Raw genomic sequence first — 18390 nt, 5'->3', positions numbered from 1 at the left:
AAAAACATTTTATGGCTAGAACAGCCTTATAATCTCATCTTCTAAACAGTGCTAATGAAAGGAAAATATATCAAGATTTTTTTCCAGGCTGTTGAGCGCCTACCACTAAAAGCTTTGAAGGAACCACCTTCTCGTGGGTATGATCTTAGGTTCGCTGAATTCCCTTGTGGTCAGTGGAAAATGAAGCACTTGTGGCCTTCAGGAAGGCCTTAAGGCTTGRGCAGCTTCTGCACGAGGTAGGCAGGAGTCTCCACCGACGACTGCGGTCCGCRGAGCGCGATAGCGAGATGCGAGCGGTCTCGCGGTGCAGCTGGATACCTGCATCAAAGACAGGTGAACAACTTTGATTTTTGGGCTCAAATAATGTAGCCAGGTTTCCTCAAATGAGCTTCTTTGCCTCGTTTATGAATATAAGGTATATGTACAACCTGTGATTTAAATACTTCCRTCATATATTTTCAAGGTGACTTCTCGGAGTAAACTTTCATTTGCTATTTGGTAGGCAACTTTTATGAGCCACCTTGAACATGCATTCCTTTYATTTCTGCTGTTAACAATGATTTGTTCCTAATTCATTCAGAGCTTATTGATTGTGTATATTGAGCTGAAATAATGCAGCATTGACAGTTTTCCATTAACTCATGAAACAACAAATTGTGAAACCTACTGTAAATGAAAAGCTATTAAAAAAAAAGCAAGATGGTAGCTATACAGCTAGGTTGTTTTCCATAGTATTTTATAAAAGATGGTAAATGATTTCCCTGAATATAACTGTGATATTCTCACAATTATGATTTTGAGTGGATGTGCTTTCACCAGCAACCTTGTAAGACTAATAATTCTCTTRCTGTTGCTGCTGAAGAGTTGTCCAAGTACCATTTTAAACTTTTTTATGGAGAGTGGCCCACCTCAGTGTTTAACCCCTTCCGTAGCTACGTGTCACGGGAAGGACCACCWCGACAGCCCGTCTAGCAGCTAAGGACGAGCACAGGCACTGCCTGTGGCTCAGGAATGCCGTTCTGAAGTGCGGGTGGAYTGAAGATGGACAGTGCTAAGAAGCTGGTAAAGCCAGCATATGTTTTGGTTTATCCCTGAGGTCTTAATAGAAAACTTACGTGGGAGAATGCAGAGGAATACTGTATTTTCTTTCTAAGAGGGCTGCAGTGAATCAGAGAGACTGGTAAAAATGAGAGAGCTGGTAAGAAGCTGAGTGCACTGACAGAAAGCACTGATCAAACTAGTGCCAAGCGTGTCTCTGGCTATACTATCAAAATGCGGTTTTGAGGAGCAGGTGATCTTGGAATAYGGCTCTAACTACTTGGTAACTGTCAAAGATCTTTAACTTTTCAGCGGCTTTATCAGCCTTTGTTTCTACAGAAAACTAATTATCATATCCTCTGAGTCTTTGACCTTTGTTACTCTTTTGATCAGATAACGTCGTCACCTATGTCAGCTTTTCCTCAGCAAGAATGTGTTTCTTCTGGATGCTCTTATGCAGGCATTTGACTTCTCCAAGCATTTAATTTATGCAGTCAACCAAAAGTTGAATAAAGAATATGGAAATCTGTTTCTAAATCCATGCTGTYRCTTTCTGCTGGCTTYTTTAGTGGACTATTAATGGTTGCGGGACTCTCATCTGGTCCTGTGAGACCTTGCACTCTTGATGCAGATCAGTATTAACARTGTCTTAGAACGATGAGTCCCAGGTCTGCAATCAGTATGGTGAAGTCCTTGGAGCTCTGACTATGCATGAATGTGTGGTTGAAGGTTGTGTATACTTCAGTATGGAAAAGGTTTTAGAATCATAGAATCGGTAAGGTACCCTTCAGGTACTCRTGCACATTGGTAAGATCCCCCCTCAGGCTTCTCTTCCCCAGGCTGAAGAGGCCCAGCTCTCGCAGCCGTTCCTCRYAGGGCAGGTGCTCCAGCCCTCTGATCATCTCTATAGCCCTATGCTGGACTCTCTCCAGTCGCTCCATGTCTCTGTTGGACTGGGGAGCCCAGAACTGGACACAGTACTCGAGATGAGGCCTCCCCAGGGCTGAGCAGGGGGGCAGCATCACCTCCTTCCACCTGCCGGCAACACTCTTCCCAGTGCACTCCAGGAGACCATTGGCCTTCTTGGCCACAAGGGCACATTGCTGRCTCATGGTCAGCCTGTCATCCACCAGCACTCCTTCTCTGCAGAGCTGGCCTCCAGAAGGTCAGCCCCCAGCTTGTACTGGTGCCTAGGGTTATTTGTCTCTAGGTGCAGGACTCTGCACTTGCCCTTGTTGAACCTCAKGAGGTTCCTYTCCACCCAACTCTCCAGCCTGTCCAGGTCTCTCTGAATGGCAGCACAGCCCTCAGGTGTGTCAGCCACTCCTCGCAGCTTGGGATCATCAGCAAACTTGCTGAGGAGGCACTCTGTCCCYTCATCCRGGTCAYTGATGAAGAAGTTGAACAGGATGGGGCCCAGTACTGAGCCCTGGGGGACGCCACTAGCCACAGGCCTCCAAGTAGACTCCACGCCACTGATGATGACCCTCTGAGCTCTGCCTTTCAGCCGGTTCTCAATCCACCTCACTGTCCACTCACCTAATCCACACTTCCTGAGCTTATCTCCTGGATGTTCAGGGAGACAGTGTCAGAAGCCTTGCTGAAGTCAAGGTACGCAACATCCACTGCTCTGCCCTCATCTACCCAGCCAGTCATTCCATCATAGAAGGCTATATCAGGTTGGTTAAGCAGGATTTCCCATTGGTGAATCCATGCTGGCTACTCCTGATCACCTTCTTTTCCTYCATGTGTCTGGAGATGACATCCAGAATGAGCTGTTCCATCACCTTACCAGGGATGGAGGTGAGGCTGACTGGCCTATAGTTGCCTGGGTCCTCCTTCTTGCCCTTCTTGAAGACTGGAGTGRCAYTGGCTTTCTTCCAGTCCCCAGGCACCTCTCCAGTTCTCCAGGACCTTTCCAAGATGATGGAGAGCGGCCTGGCAACAGCATCTGCCAGCTCCCTCAGTACCCATGGGTGCATCAAACCCGGGCCCATGGATTTGTGGGTGTCTAGCCTGCCCAGAAGGTCTCTAATCCTATCCTCCTGACCCAAAGGAAAGTCTTCCCTTCTCTGGACTTTCTCSCTCACATCCAGGCTCTGGGATTCCTGGTGGCTGCCCTTAGCAGTGCAGACTGAAGCACAGAAGGCATTCAGTAATTCTGCCTTCCCTGTATCCCTTGTCACCAGGGCCCCYGCCCCATTCAGCAGTGCGCCCACATTTTACCTAGTCCTCCTCTTGCAGCTGATGTTTTGAGGAAGAAGTTTTGCTTTCTTCTTCAGACAGTCAGGACAAACAGATAGTAGAAGACATCCATATGCATTAGTTTTAAGTGGCATGTCACATCTTGGAGACTTATACTGCATAAACCATAACACTTCTTTAACCAGCCTTCATAACTATTCTGCCAGCAGAGCTGGAGACAGGRTTTCTTCCTAATCTACAAAGATGTTTGATCTCCCTTTTTGTCATAGCTACAGGGTCAGCCAATGCCATCTCTTATATCATGTACTAGGGAAAGCTAGGTGCTTTTGTTCTTCATCTACTTTGGATGCTATCTGAAAGCTACAMACAGTTATGCGACTATTGGCCTAACTCATCTTTTCTGAGTTGCACAGGAAAAAAATTCATAAGRCTTTGCAGAATTCTACTCCAATGGATTTTTCCTGAGATAAAAAGCACTTTATTAGTTGAGGAGTTTGAAGGAGAGTCAGTGGACAGAGAACAAGAGTTGACTTAAATGGTCTTGAATGTTGGAGGTTTTCTAACTTTGTAGAACCTCCAAATTCTTGCTGCTCTTCAGAGTCTGAGGGCCCTCGCTGTCCAGAGGGCCATGGTTTTAATGTTGTGACTGCTTTGCAGCTCCAGCATTTGCTGATGTACATGCGAGTCCAGGGAGTTGCCCAAATACAGGGATAAACTTGCCCTGTGTGGGATGGTGCGGGGTGTGCAGAGATGGTAACYGTCTCCAGACGTGGCACTGATGGAGGCACAGAAGATACCTGACCAAAGAGGCTCCTCAGGTCATGCTATTTTGCTCATGTCGCCACACATCAGCACACAGCCCTGGTGAGGTTTCCTGAGCTTGTCCCACTTAGAGCAAACGTCTTGGAGAACAGCCTGAAATGTTGTGTTAGGCCTCCAATGTTCCTGCTGCAAATCTAGGCTAAAGTTTTTATGGAAATTCTTGTCTCTGCCACACTACCTCCCCTCCTTCTCCCTTGCTTCCCTTATCTGTTTCAAAGATTGCGAATTTTATCCTAGCTGGAATACTTACCAAGCAAGACCCGGAGACAGCCTTCATTCCTGTATCATAACCAGTTTCATTCTGCACCTGGAAAGAGATCTGTGTGCAGAGCTCTGACTCCTTGTAACTACCAGAAAAAAAAAGGCTTATTTTTCAAAGTTTTGACTCTGTTAACAGCTGTACCCTGATATTCAGGTAAGTGTAGTCCGATTTTAGTGATGCTACTTAATTTGAAGTCTGTGTTCAAGGAAYAGTGAATATTAACAGGGATATGTACCATATTCTGGCCAAAATGATAGACTTCTGAGCTATGGCCTTTCTGTCTTCAAGATCCTTGATTCACATTTTATGATAAACTTTATAGCAGGACCTCCAGAGAGATCAATTTAAATCTYTGGAGTGGTATATCTGGGATCTGTGTTGTATAAAGGGGTGGCAGAGGGAAGAGCTAATGAAAACAAACTCCATAGGACAGATCAGGCAGGAAAGGACTCCCTGGAGTCTCTAGTCCAGCTCCCTGCTCRTAGAAGGGTCAGCTGTGGGGTGAGACCAGGCTGCTCAGGGCTTTTCCAGACGGGTCTTGAAAACCTCCAAGGATGGAGACAACATGTTCTTTGGGCAACCTATTTCACTGCTTGACTGTCCTCRAGSTGGAAAGTTTCTCTTTTTATACTCTAGACATTTCCTGTAGCTGCGTGTTCATTACAGCCTTTATGTGGGTTCAAGCATGACTCTGCACGTTCTCTACTGCAGTGCATTGCTCATTTGAAATCTGTGCTATTAAAATACCAACAAGTTCCTGGAGACGTGCACAAGTTAACTTGAACCTATGGCATCTGAAATGGTTTTTGCCCTGTGAACTTTCGACACTTTGACTGGACTGTCTTTGGCATTTGGTTTATTCAGGAGATTGCTCTGCTTTCYGCTGAGACTCGTATCCCAGGTAGCTCACTAGCTGAGGTGTCACCAAGAGGTCCAACTTCTAGTGCACCTTGTGGAGGCACCGAGGTAGTAAATGCCAGCCAATTCTCTAGCTTACAAATAAGCATATAAATTAAAGTATTTCTGCTGGAACAGGTTTTGACAGGGATATAGAGCAAGGCTTAATGTGTTTCATTAGTTCTGGAAATGAGTTTCTCTTTAATYACCTGCCTTCTCTAGTCTATTTTGTATTATGTTTGTACGTTATCAACTTACTTCTTGAATGTTCTTCCTGGCCTACAAGTTGTTTAGATGCCCAAACTCTACTCACCATCAAGTCTTAACTGGCATGGCCCAAAGCTATTCATCTCAGCTAGTCATCTTTCTGTAGCAATCAACTGCAAATCGTAGCACATTAGCACACTGCTAGTAATAGTTTTATTCTGAAGGTGTTTTTCAAAAGTRCAGGTAAATCTTGGTGATAGCTGGACATCTACCTGCTATTCTCTGAAGCTTTCTCTAGCCTGGGGGAATCACAGGTTCATAGAAAACAATAGCTGCTTCAAAAAATTGTTTTTTTCTTTCCATAAGAAGATACTTTGCTAGCAAACAGTGATTGCTGGAGCATATTCTTGGGACCGACTCTTATTAAAAGAGCAGTAAATACACTGAATGCTTATGTGCTGGCTCCTCTGGCAGATTTGTAGGTACCTCTCAGTTTTGCAGGCTCACAGCCATCAGGAACCCTGAGATGAAACGGGGCTATTGGGAGTTCCCGGAGCCTTCGAAAAGCCTGGAGCACAGTTAGGGGTGACTGGAAAAGCTGCAGATGGAACGGAAAGAAAAACAGTATTACCTATCAGCCAAAGAGTAAACAGCAAATGTTAAATGATCACAGAATCAAAAAAATAGTTTAGTGAAATATACCGTCACTTTTTGTTAAGCAAAGGTATTGCAAGTGTATTGCAAACTCATACTTAATGAGGAGCTGCGGGTTGGAAACCTGCCACCGCGGGGYCTGTGCAAGTTGTCTCCAGCTGGGTCGTGTAGACCAGTGCTTGGGAAACGCTGTGCAGGTTTCCCTGTCTGAGCCGGGCAYGCTGAGGCAGGCTGCAGGAGGGAACGTGTTGCCTGTGTCGCTGTAGGTATTCTTCTGGCTGGAGGAAAGACCGTGTGTGAGAGCAGGTCAAGAAAATACTGTCAGCGCTGAGCGGCAACTGCCCCCCAGGCATCTTGCCCGAGGAGCCCTGAGGATCCCTGCGGGGTTTTTGGGCTTGGCACAGCAAAAGGAGAGAAATCTTCATCGGTYTCTTTGTTTCAGTTTTACTTCTACAGGGTACCACCAAATACGAAGCCAATCTGTAGAAAAATGAACTTCTTGACATTAAAACAGCAGTCGTGGGGAAACAGTTTGTYTGGTCCCAAGCGGCTGCTCTCTAACGTGCTGAGGTGCAAGTAGCTGAAAATCTTAACGCTGCAGCGTCCAGGACTGACAAGTGTGCCGAGGTAATGACGACCTCAATGCTCATGAAAACGAAGGTGAATGTCGTTTTAAAAAAATTCTTATTTATTTTTTAGAGTGGGCTGAATTGCTGCGTGTCTACTGCAGTTAGGGCTGGTCCTTTAATTGATATTACAGATTTGATTAAAACAAAACAAAAACAAACCCCCTTTCCTGAAGGCACGCGTAGGTAGCTCTCCCATCCCCAGCACAGGGCTCTATAGTTTGTACCTACCTAGGCCACCTGCAGCCCTGTGTCCTGGCCGGTTTGGTTCTGCCGAGTGCTGGTGATAGACCTTGGATTTTGTGATGGCCCTTTGGCCGTACTGGACCTCAAGCTTTGAACTTACTTTAGTATTTTTCCCCACATACACTTCCTTTTATGCTATTTTTGCAAATTGTTATATGAAACTTCTGCTCCGACTGCTGCTTCCTTTGTGGTCGGATGGCTGCTGCTGCGACAGTGGTGGCAACGTTACCCCATGGTCAGGTTGCCCATGCAGTGGTTCTGGGCTCGTTCAGTGAACCAGTTTTGTTATGTGATGATTACTTAAATTTTAGTTCTTCAAAGTCCACAGGCAGGTTTCTTTTTAAACTACCTCTAACCTAAAGAAAATTACTAATACTAGATCCAAAGAAATCTGTAGTCCTAAAAGAACGTTTTTTTCTTTCTTTTTCCTTTTCTTTTTTTTTCTTTTTTTTTTCCTTTGGAAAGGCACAAGGCCTCGAATAGAAAATTGATAAAATAAAGAGTTGGCTTCCAGAACACCCTGACATAAAAGCATTGCTGCTTTAAAGAAGTTCATTGCGCGTACAGCTGTATAAGAGTAGACTTGGTGGACGTGAAACCGTTTTCAAACACAAGGAGTTYTAAGTTTTCTGAGTAACAGAAACTCTATTCTAAAAAAATTCTGTTCAGAAATTCTAAAAAACCCTAGTCTTTAGAATATTTATTTCATCTGTCAGATGAGATGACTTGTCCAGAGTGTGGATGAGTCCAGATTTGTTGTTGTAGATCYTGTAGACTGAACTGGGATGACATCCTCTGGTGCTTCTGAAATAATCCTACGAGTAGTTTACCTCGTGGTGGAAATCAACCTGCGTCCTCCCTTCCACTAGCTGTGGGAGGCAAGACAAGGCGAGTTGCAAATATGCATTATCACTTACAACCTCACCCCCGGACCGCTGCGCGTTGCCCCCGTGTCGCTGAAGACCCGCTCGTGCTCCATTACGTGATGGTGTCGGCAAGGCTGGTAAAATGRCGAGCTGCAGTTACTGCTTTCGCATGCAGCCTTCTTCTGCCTTAAGCTCGCCAGCCTCAACTTTCTCCAAGTGAGGCTTAGTTCATTTGCTGTTTAACACTTTTATTACTGCTCGGTTACCCTAAAGAGTTTTCAGTGATCTGGCATTTAAACAGATCTCTGTGCTTAACTCCAACTCCTGTATCAAATTTCAGGTTGGGGCTTATTTGCATATTTTAAGTCCTGAAACTGTGCTTATAGTAGTAATACTGATTCATAGCCGTGGTTTTGTAGTAGAAACTGTTATGTGATGGGTTCAGTTTAAAACTTAGAGTGGAAACTGTGGCAAAGGTAGGAAATATTCATGACTATAAATTTTCATGTAAATGCAATATTTTGAAAATTCCATTACAAAAATGGAGCTAGAGCCAGGATAGTCTTGTTATAACAGTAAATTATTTCTGCCTTTTCAGCCTTCAGATAAGCCCCTCTAGAAGTTACTGTTTACTTTTTCCTTCCAGTTGCCTGATGTACRGACAGACTTCTGACCACCTTGCTAAGTCTAAACAGATCCCCTTAGATGAAAATATGGGAAAATCTCCACCCAAATCACCAGTGTTTTTCCTTAGATGACGGTAGTAAAACAATACTGCCTGGCAGGATACCTCCCCTGCAGCAGCTGTCCATGTGCAGGTTCCCGCAGGGGAAAAAGGAGCAATTTTCCCTCTGTGCTCGCCAAAGACTGAGCTATGGGACTGACCATCTCTGGGCAAAGCTTAGGTCCTAAATTTAGAGTATACCTGAGCTGCTCTAATAGCAATTTTTTGTCTTCTTCCTATGGGCTCTTCCCAGTGGCCTCGGAAACGGGAGCGTGCTTCTAGCCACCCCGTAGGCAGATTCCAGAATTTCAAGCGTGTTGTCGAAGCCTGTTGCAAAGGGTGGGAGACTGCTCGGTGACCGGCACAGGGCTAGGGGAGTTACCAGTCTGCTTCGCAAAATGTCATAAATGATGGCATGTCTTTCTTAATTAACAAATGATGCATGTTAAAGTGAATTATGKTCTGGTACTAGGATTTTGTTCCCTAATTAGTTTCCTCATGGCCAACACRATGGTGCATTTTGCCTGGCACTGGTTAAGCACACATTCACAAGGAATTAAAGCAAAAGATTCATTTTATTTTGGAAGTGTTTGGCGATGTTTGTAAGTATTCCGCTCAGTTTTATTTTGATAAACTGTTTTCAGATATGGTGGAATAGTGCATCAAGTTAACTAATCAAGCATAGGGCACTCCCTCCCYGCCCCCATCAGTTTTTGGTGAATATATATAAAAAAAGATGTTGCATAGCTTCTTAAAGAACAAAATGTACAGCTATAATATCCTTGATATAACTGGATAACTAGTGTGTATTTGTTTTGACCGTTGATGGCTCTTCAGGAGGTTTCTGGACAGACTTCTATGGAGTGATTCAGAAACTGGAAGACTTCCAGACGGTGAGATCAGACTTGGCACCTCCAGCACCTTCAGTTTATCTAGATCTTCTGTTGTCCATGATTCATCTACATGACTTTTCTTCTCCCCAAGTGTTGGTACTGCCCCTTGCTTATGGAAAATGACCTTTCTACTGCTAGCCTCTCTTCTATTAACCTTCTCAGTGTCATTACAGCAATCATGTTTACAGACCAATAGAGATGATTGCAAATTTCATGGTAACTTGGGATCAGTCGTTTGAAACGCAAAGTATTGTTTACCCCTGTGTGGCTTTCTTTAAAAGTAATGAAAAATAGCCAGCACTAATTCTGTACACGTCTGTTTTGCCACTTTGAGACAGAAAATGGAATTCTATGTTCATGCAAAGTGTAAATTTGTAGTTTACATATCAGGACAGTTACAGATGCTGTTTACTGTGAGCATGGGAGGTGATTTAGCCTAGCTGTGCAAAGAGATATTAGCATTTTTAGAGAGATTGGAGCAGTCAGTGTCAAGGGGGAAGTGGAAAGAGGGTGGAAACAATCCCCTGATTATGCTGAGGAAAGTGTGGAAAACAAGACTTCCTTTAATGGGAGACCAAGTAAACCCAAAGAAATGTGGGTTGTGGTATTTTTAATGTGTGTATCCCATCTATGACATTGTCAGGATGAAAAAGCAGTTGGAGAGTGTTACAAGGCTTCTTAACTCTTGCCAGGTGAAGGTAGATGCCACGTAGTGYTTTAATGACAAAGTACTCCGGTTCATCAAGACAGCTGTAATTTTAMTCTGTTCTTTACTAGTGCACTGGATACTCCTGTGGGTTATGAGGCGTGTTTTAATGCATCAGAGGAAGCTGTGTCCATCTGAAAGATCTGGCTCATGGAAGTGACTGAGGGTATGAAGTAGCTGTACTACAAGTATGATGAGATGTAATGAGGCACATGTAGGAGCCRGATCTTTCCAGGGGTCTTCCATCCACTGTGATAGGCTCTTGATGAGCCACGCCAGCCCTAATTCAGCAGCATGCTTGAACTTTCTGAGCTGGAGCCCAACTCCTGAAGCGTTTTTGATTAGAGCAATCATGGCAGGACCGTTCACGGAAAAAGGAAGCAGCGAAGGACTTGATCACTGAAAAAAGATAACTCCTTGAGTGCCCAAGGCACATGGAAAACCTCAGCCTCAAATTAGAGGGGAGAAAAAAGCCTGAATTCCCCTCCCAGCCCCCAGCAATAAAGCAATTTTGTTATAATTCAAAAATCTCTATTTATGGTGACAACAGATAGGAAGCCAGACGCTGTGGTGTTTCAGCTCAGTGCCAGGCTGGATTACAATTTAACATTTAAATTGGTTAGTCTGACTATAAATCTGTTTGTGGCTATTTCTGAGCTTTCCTCAAGAAAAGCAGGGAAAAATGACCTATAAATCATGTCGTTGCAAACGTCTTTTGTCTTCCTGCTTGGTTTTAGGAATAAAACAAGTATATTTGTTTCTTCGTTTCCCTTCAATTATGCTTCAAAAACAGCTTTGGTTTTTATCTTCGTTAAACAGAAACGACCTTTCTGCTAGTAACCAGGCCGATAACGTTGCGTAAGCGTTTGGCAAGGACTGCACGCGACACACGTGTTGGAGGCAGGTGGGTCTGTTCGCTCAAAGCGTCCACAGAAGCGTGGTTGCAGCGGGAGGTTTGTGGGTGGCATCGTGCAAGAGCGGGCTGGTAGGCTTGCCCGCTCTGTGTCGAAGAGTTTGTGCTGCTGAGGTCTGCAAGGTCTGGGGAAGTAGTCAGGACTGACACTCATCTCCCTTCCCTGTTGCCTTTTGCACTTTCCAGTAAGATGGGTTACATCATGTTTTTTGTGCGTCCTTTTCCCTCTCTTTCAGGCACTTACTAGACCTTTCTCCCTTTTCACCCTTTACAGTGGTCAATGTTGAGAAGAAGCTGCGTTATTACAGCATAATATTATAAAACCGTTCAATTTAGAAAGCAGAACTGTGTACTTGGCAGAACCTAGGGAAATAAGACCTTGAGTGGAGCTGTGAAAAATGGAATGAAATCAATATTCATTTGTTAACATTTACTCAAAGCCCCGATAATACCAAGCTGTGGCTGGTTTGGTCAGATGTGCTAGAGAGRATGAAGTGAGGACAGCATCTTCTCTCCTGCCACCATGACTGGTTGGAGATAGCTCTGCAAAGCCCAGGAGCACAAGCCAAGAAACCTTATGTCGTTAGCTGGCACTAGAAGGAGGAGAGCTGGCCGGAAACTTTAAGTTGGCATTGAAGAGATTTTTGGTTACATAAATGTTCCACAAAAGTGTTTGCTTTATATTTCCAGCTTTATTTTTGCTTTTTGAAGATGGATATCATTTCCTCTCCCTTAAGCCAGAACATTTTTCAGAATGAGGGAGGTGGGCGGTGGAAGGAGACTATTCCCATTTAAAAATCCTATTAAAAGGAGGAAGTACTCTAAAATTTGTAAGCATGCTCTATGTTGGCAGTTAAATACAGTCAGTGGTAGTGCTTGGCCTCAGCAAAAGTCTTTAACCAGAGTTTGCTATACTTCTTGATGAGTGTAACAAATCCTTTAGTTTTGGCAGTGGTGGTGTTGATTTTGCAGGTGGTGAATCTGTTTCCTTGTACACCATCCTCATCAGGCTTCTGTATGCTGAGATTGTGCCCTGGAGGCTTTCAGTAAATTAATTTACGTTGAGTTATGTGGCGTCTTAGGAGTGCTTTGACTGCTGAAGGTCAGGTCCATGCAGACGGGACAAAATAAGCATCCTTGTTTGTTCCTTTAGAGGGTGAACAGTTGATCCAGTGGCAATAATAAATGCATTTACATTGGTCAGGGCAAAACTACAAGCACTCAGACGGGGCATGATAGAGAMGCTCGCGATGCGGGTGGAGCAGGAGGAAACGTGAGGGTCAGCTGTCCTTCATGTTTGAGTGCGTAGGTGAAGGCTCATGTGGGGAATGAGCAGCACGTGGGAGAAGGAGAGGCAGCTCCTGCTGACGGTGCTGTCCAGCTCAGACTTCTTGAACACTGCTGCTGCTTGTCTTTCCTCGTTGTTGTGATGCTTAAGGAAACTTGGGCTATGCCTCTTCCAGGTAAAATGGAGCAAGCAACTGCTCTAGAGAACTGAGGGCAAGTGGTATAGCCTGGCTGCTCTTGGCTGACACGGTACTTGCCCTAAGTCTCTTGCAGGCTCCTTGTGGTTCTCCTGTGGCACTAAACCAGAACAGCAGTGAGGCAGGTCTCGAGTTCAGAGCCTCTGCAATGATATGCATCTTWGGAGCACGAAAGCCTGGGGGATGGCACAGGGACATGTAGGTGTACTTCAGGGTGCAAAGCCTATTGGAATAGCCCTAGAGGGCRGGAGGAAGCCAAACCTAGTGTGAGGCCCCTCCACACTGACTACTGGGGACGGATCCTGGCCTGCACCATCTAAGCTACGCCTGTGCTTTGCATGGAGAGCAGTGGGGAGTTACGGTTGGCTAAAGCTGCTGAGATGATRATAAAACACTTGGGGTAATCCACAGCCCAGTGCGAGGGCTTGCCTTATGGAGCTGCCTTACTTAGCACTCATCTGCTGAGATGGACCTCCAGAACGTCAGCTGCAAGGTCAAGCTGTCAAGGTGTCCTGCAGCTCCGGAAGCTTGAACCTAGTCTATGCAGGAGCAAGACGCTCTCCTTTAGCGGAGAAGCAATGCTGTGCTGTCATTCAAAAACGAATCGTGTGTGGGGTAAAATGGACTTTGATCAAACTTTTGAAGAAATGCTGCTTGTAAATATTTCTTTATCTGAGGAAATGTTTGCCATCACTAGAAGAGAATTGGTAACACTAATTCGCTGGTGGAGACATGAAAAACTGTTCTGCACCCTCCATGAGAGGATGGTCTTCTCACAGACATGATTTGTCTTTGGCTTGGTAGAAATTCAGTCATGCAGACAACAAGATATGTAGTGYGCCCTAGATCAGAAATGTGTTATCTGGAGGTCACTTACTGAGCATCTCTTCTGCGGTGTCTGTGGAATTAGTGCTTTTCTTCTAAACTATTTCGATGTGAAATCTGGTGTTTTTTTTTCTTTTTTTACCAGTGTCCCATGTTTGGTTTGCTGTTGGTTCATGCAGAATTTTAAGACACAGCTGCACCTTCGGTACAGCGTAGCATTGCATTGCATTACAAGCAGAAGTGCGACAAAGCAGAAGCGATTCAATGAGATGCTGTGAGAGTTTTGCCTTATAACAGATGCTGAGGARCTTACTGGTGCAGGAATGTTTAATGAGCTCCTAGCAGTTCTTGGTAGCAAACCAGTTCTGATTTCACTGAAACGTTTCCTAGGTAGAAATTCAAGTGAGTAATGAACACAATGTCTTTTTTTCCACCAAGATAGCTTCTCTCTCTAGGTTCCGTCTTAAACGTGGCAGCATGTCTTAAAGTTGGTGCCTTTATGAGAGTGAGTTTATGAAATGGTGTGGAGAGGCAAGTATGTTTTTAGATCGGTCAGCCAGTAAAATTGAACTTGTGAGCAACACTTCGATTACTTCTTCTCATACGTCAGATGAAACAGATGAGAATGCACTGAAGAGCTGAACCAAATACTAAGCAAGTGCTATTACAAATGCTCCTTTYAGCCATGCAAACAGGTGCATGTTTCTTAGGAACTTTTAGGTTACATCAAAAACACTCTCACTGCCTCCCTCTCTCCCCCTCAAAGTGCATGTAGGTARTGGGACCACACTGTTCATCACTGCAGTCTACCAAAACTGTACGAAAATGTAGGTTTGCCTCCCTGGGCCGCTCTGGGCAATCTCTGTCAATGACAAATATTGCCGAGACCACCTGAGGCCTTGCAAGAGCTAGACCGTGGGAGCTGTTCCTGAGGCTGCTAGCTTGGGGAAAGGTGCTGCTGAGAGTTCGTAGCTGTCTTGGAGATGAATTGTTTAGCTCCTCAGTGTCATGTACGTGCAGGTTGGTCCTGTCATCTGTGGTGGCTCTTTGGTAGAGTTACATATCCTCAGTGGGTTGCCCAGCCGGAGAAGCATAGGAAGCACAGGCTGGTGGGGAAAGTCACCGCTGCCTTTGCCTAAGCGGGGCTGTGCGGCGGCGATCTGCCCTACACCAAGCCACTGAGCCCTGGTTTAAACTGTTTGTGCATGCAGGCATTAAAGGCGAAGGCGGGGAAGGAAGGAAAGCGTTGTAGCCATCCAACGTGAGGGAAGTTGAGGTCTAACCGCGTCCTTCTAAAGACTTTTCTGGATGCTGTCCAATACACAGAACTTGTCATGGTGGTACCCAGCATGGGAGGAAACACTATCCCATATCAACATTTCAAAGATGCAATTTGTTGCCATTCTGCCACATAATTGCATAATTGCATTTTCAGTGTGATCCTTTGCTGGTTAGGGTAGGGTTTTCTGGAGAAGGGRCAGATGGTCAGTCTCACCCTGAACTCTCCTGCTCATCCACCACTCGTCTAGTTTAGGTTGTACATGCTGCAGCGCCCATCTGGAGATGGGGAAAGACTTGGTCTTCCTGCRCTTCAGTTCCTTGTTGGCTCCCACTTACGGGGGAGAGGAATGAGACAGGAAAAGGATGTGTGTGGTTTTTGAGGAAGAGTCTCCCGCTGGAAGGGCTCCACTCCTGRGAGCTCAGACGGTGTCAAGGCAGAGCAGGCAGCGCAAGTAGCCCTCGTGTGTCCGTAAATGCCGAAGTTGTGTGCTCCTGACCTGCCGGAGCCCTTCTACAGTCTGTGCACAACCTCGCGTAGGAACGACAAGCCTTTCCACCGGCTGTGAAATATTGCCCTTAGAAAATATTTTTTTCCCACAATTCAGAATGCAGCATCTACTTGAACAGTCGTAGTAAATCTTATAAATGGGTCCAGACTGCGAATTTCAAATCCTGACCCTTATTATCTGTTAGCAAACATGGTTTGGCACCGTCTCTTGAATGTAGTGGTAATTTTTGCATTTTAAAATGATTCTTGTATCTTGTAAATGATGACTTGTAACCCGAGGCCAATTATGAAACTGCAGCCAAAATTATTTTCACGTTCCTTCCCTCTCCCCCTTTCCTGGAAGAAGAATCAATTAGTTGAACAAAACCAGAGTCATTTTTGCCCTCCACTAATGTAAATTTTTTTATTGAATGAACATTTTGTTTATAATCTTCTTTAACTTTGCATTCAATTTCAATTATTATAACAACCTTTCTTTTAACTTGCGTGTTCTAATTACTTATTCTGCTTCTCCAGTTATCAAATACAAGAAAATGCCACGTCTCCTCTTTGCAGCGGGTAGCTGATATGTCTTTCAAGAACCTTTTAACAACAACAAGCAAATATTCCAAAAGTTTTGGTTAAAAATCAGTCATTTTGTGCCCACGTCCTCCTTCTGAGATCAATAGCTTCTGCTCAGTACTTTGTCATTCTCACTGCTCATCATGATTTGCTATTCACATAACTAGAGGTACCCGCTATAAGTGAAAGCAAATATTAACACTGGAGTGGTAGCTTCTGTCTCCCTTTCGTCCGTGACCTTTTCCACCGCCTTGAATAGAATCCAGCCCTTCCGTGGAGTAATCGGCATGAAGAAATAATGAGGCACACACAAAAAAGTTAATATAACCAAAGGARAAATGCTTTTATTGCGGCAACTTGCAGACTGATACTGCCTCCGTATGAGGCCGAAGACTCTCGGACATGGGTTTGTTTAAGCCGATTTGTCGTGTGTTTACACGTGACCCGTGGGTAAAAGAGATGACTCGTATTTAGCATGATTTATCAATTCCCCTGGGGGCACCCTCTTACTGCGCGATGGAGAACACCTGCCACGGTGCCTTACGCTGCTCTCAAATGGTCAGATGCTGCAGAGGGTGCAGCTGGAAAGTTTTCTGCRTTGCAAGTCTTAATGTTGCCTAGGTTAAGAAAAGACAGAAGTGTGCGATGTAATGAAAACTTAACTGCATGTGACTAGCTATCCTATAATTTTTTTGCTTTATTTATTCTTCTCCAAAAAGCTAAGTGTTTACTGGAAGGTCGCAAAACTATATTCAGCKTCATTGCAGTCAGTGCAAAGGTGTAATTTCTTTCAAGGGCTGTCGAGTTGAAGYTTTTCTTTTTTTCCCTTTTCCTTCTCTCCTGGAAAACATAATTATTGTGATTCTTTCATGATCTTAATCGATTAAAAGCACACTTCTCCCTTGCAGGATTTACTTTCTTTCTGTCCAGGCAGGCAGAAGGGATAGGGTCACCGACAGAAAAATTAATTGTTTTCCTCCAAAGCGCTCTTTCCAGCGAACCCGTAGGAAACGGTGCCCGCCCTGTGTGCGGGGGAGCTCACCCCTCCGCGCGCCCGAGGAGCCGTGCTTGCCCCGACGGTTCCGTCCTCGGAGAGGGAGCGCGCTCGGAGCCCGAACCCCGTCCGCTCCTCGTGCCTGTCTTTCCTTTTCCCGTTTTCGGAGAYGCCCCGCAGAGAAACGCAGCGCGAGTGCGACGGGGTCGTCGGCGAGGCGGTGAYCGCGCGGCGCTCCGGCGCCTGCCGCTGTCCTTAGCACGTGGGTCGCTCTGTGWCGTTGCTCCGGATTGTGGGTTTTTTTTAATAGCATAGCTGATAATTTTCCAGCTCTTGCAGCGAAATTTTTAACTGCTTTTATCCCTTTCTGCTTTATCATGATGCCACTAGGTATTGTATGGTCCATACAGGCAAAGTCTTTACCATGAAGAAGAAAGAGAAAGGAAACAATTTTGATAATTAAAATGGTATATTCAGTAACTTTATTATGGGCTTTTTTCCCCTCCCTGTATTTAGCTGAATGGTTTAAAAAAACAAAACCAGTCCCCCCAGACACACTATTCTTCCTGATTACCAGAACTTCCAGACTTAACACATTCTCCTGTACTGYGTTTCACATTTTGATTAATCATATTGACTTCTGTTTTTCCTTTTAGCTTGGCTAGGGTAGAGCTTGCTTATTTACTTGTTAATTTTTCCTCCATCTCTTTCCTGGACTAAGTGTTCTTGAAAGGTTTTTAATTTTATGGATGATTTTAGTAGCCTATTCTTGCATTTTAATCTACGCTAAGTATAGCAAGCAGGAAAGGTTTAAAGATGGAGCGTTTAGCACCTTGGAGCAACAGATCTCAATTTTTTTAAGACTGGCAGAGAATAGCTGTTTATTACAGTAAATAGACTTATGAATTTATCAGTTAATTTCTTAACCTTTCACCTTGAACGGTTTTCTGAGTTTTTTAAAGAACAGCCCCAGCCTGCGGTTCCGTTTGTCCTTACCACGTTCGGCTCTCCTGAAAGTCCCTGGGTTCTGCGCTGCCCTTTTAGGGCTCCCGCCAGTCGACGGGAATTCTGCGCCGGGAAGCTCCGCTCGCCCCGGCTCCCCGGCCCGCTACGGGGACGCCCTGGACGGACAGAAGTCGCCGGTGGAGGCTGCAGCCGAGCAGAAACGAAACGTGGGGTTTGCACCGACCCGCAGGAAGACGTTTCGCTCCCGTTGATGATCAGCGGCTCCAGGAAAAGCTGCAGCGCTGTGAATAGTGTGGGGGTTGGTTTTGTTCGTTTTGTTTTTAATTTTCACAGGAAATTTCTGACTAGGATCTAACATCTGCTAACGGAGATACCCAGAGAGCGATGCAGGACTTACTTTGCCTCAGGCTGCTTARTGTGCATGACACATGGTAACAGACTCTGTCAGCTTCAGTTTGGAGCGTTTAGCTGTTCTTCAGCAAATTCAGCTCTGYGTGCCTGAAATGAGGCACCTGAAGACTGCTTTGACTTCAGCAGCCGAGGGTTTGCTGGGGCGCTTTGACAGAGGCAGGGACAGACACCGACGCCTCAGGGGCTGAATCGCTTCAGCGTGGGACCAGTCTGTCTCCTCCTGAGCAGGCTTGCGCTGTCTGCTGTGCCCGTCTCCRCTCCTGTAACAAGCAGGAGAGCAGTCCTGCAGAAAACCCTAGTG

This window comes from Rhea americana, unplaced genomic scaffold (assembly GCF_003343005.1).
Source record: "Rhea americana isolate MKP2758 unplaced genomic scaffold, rheAme1 scaffold_18, whole genome shotgun sequence".
Taxonomy (NCBI): domain Eukaryota; kingdom Metazoa; phylum Chordata; class Aves; order Rheiformes; family Rheidae; genus Rhea; species Rhea americana.
This window is presented reverse-complemented; position numbering follows the sequence as displayed.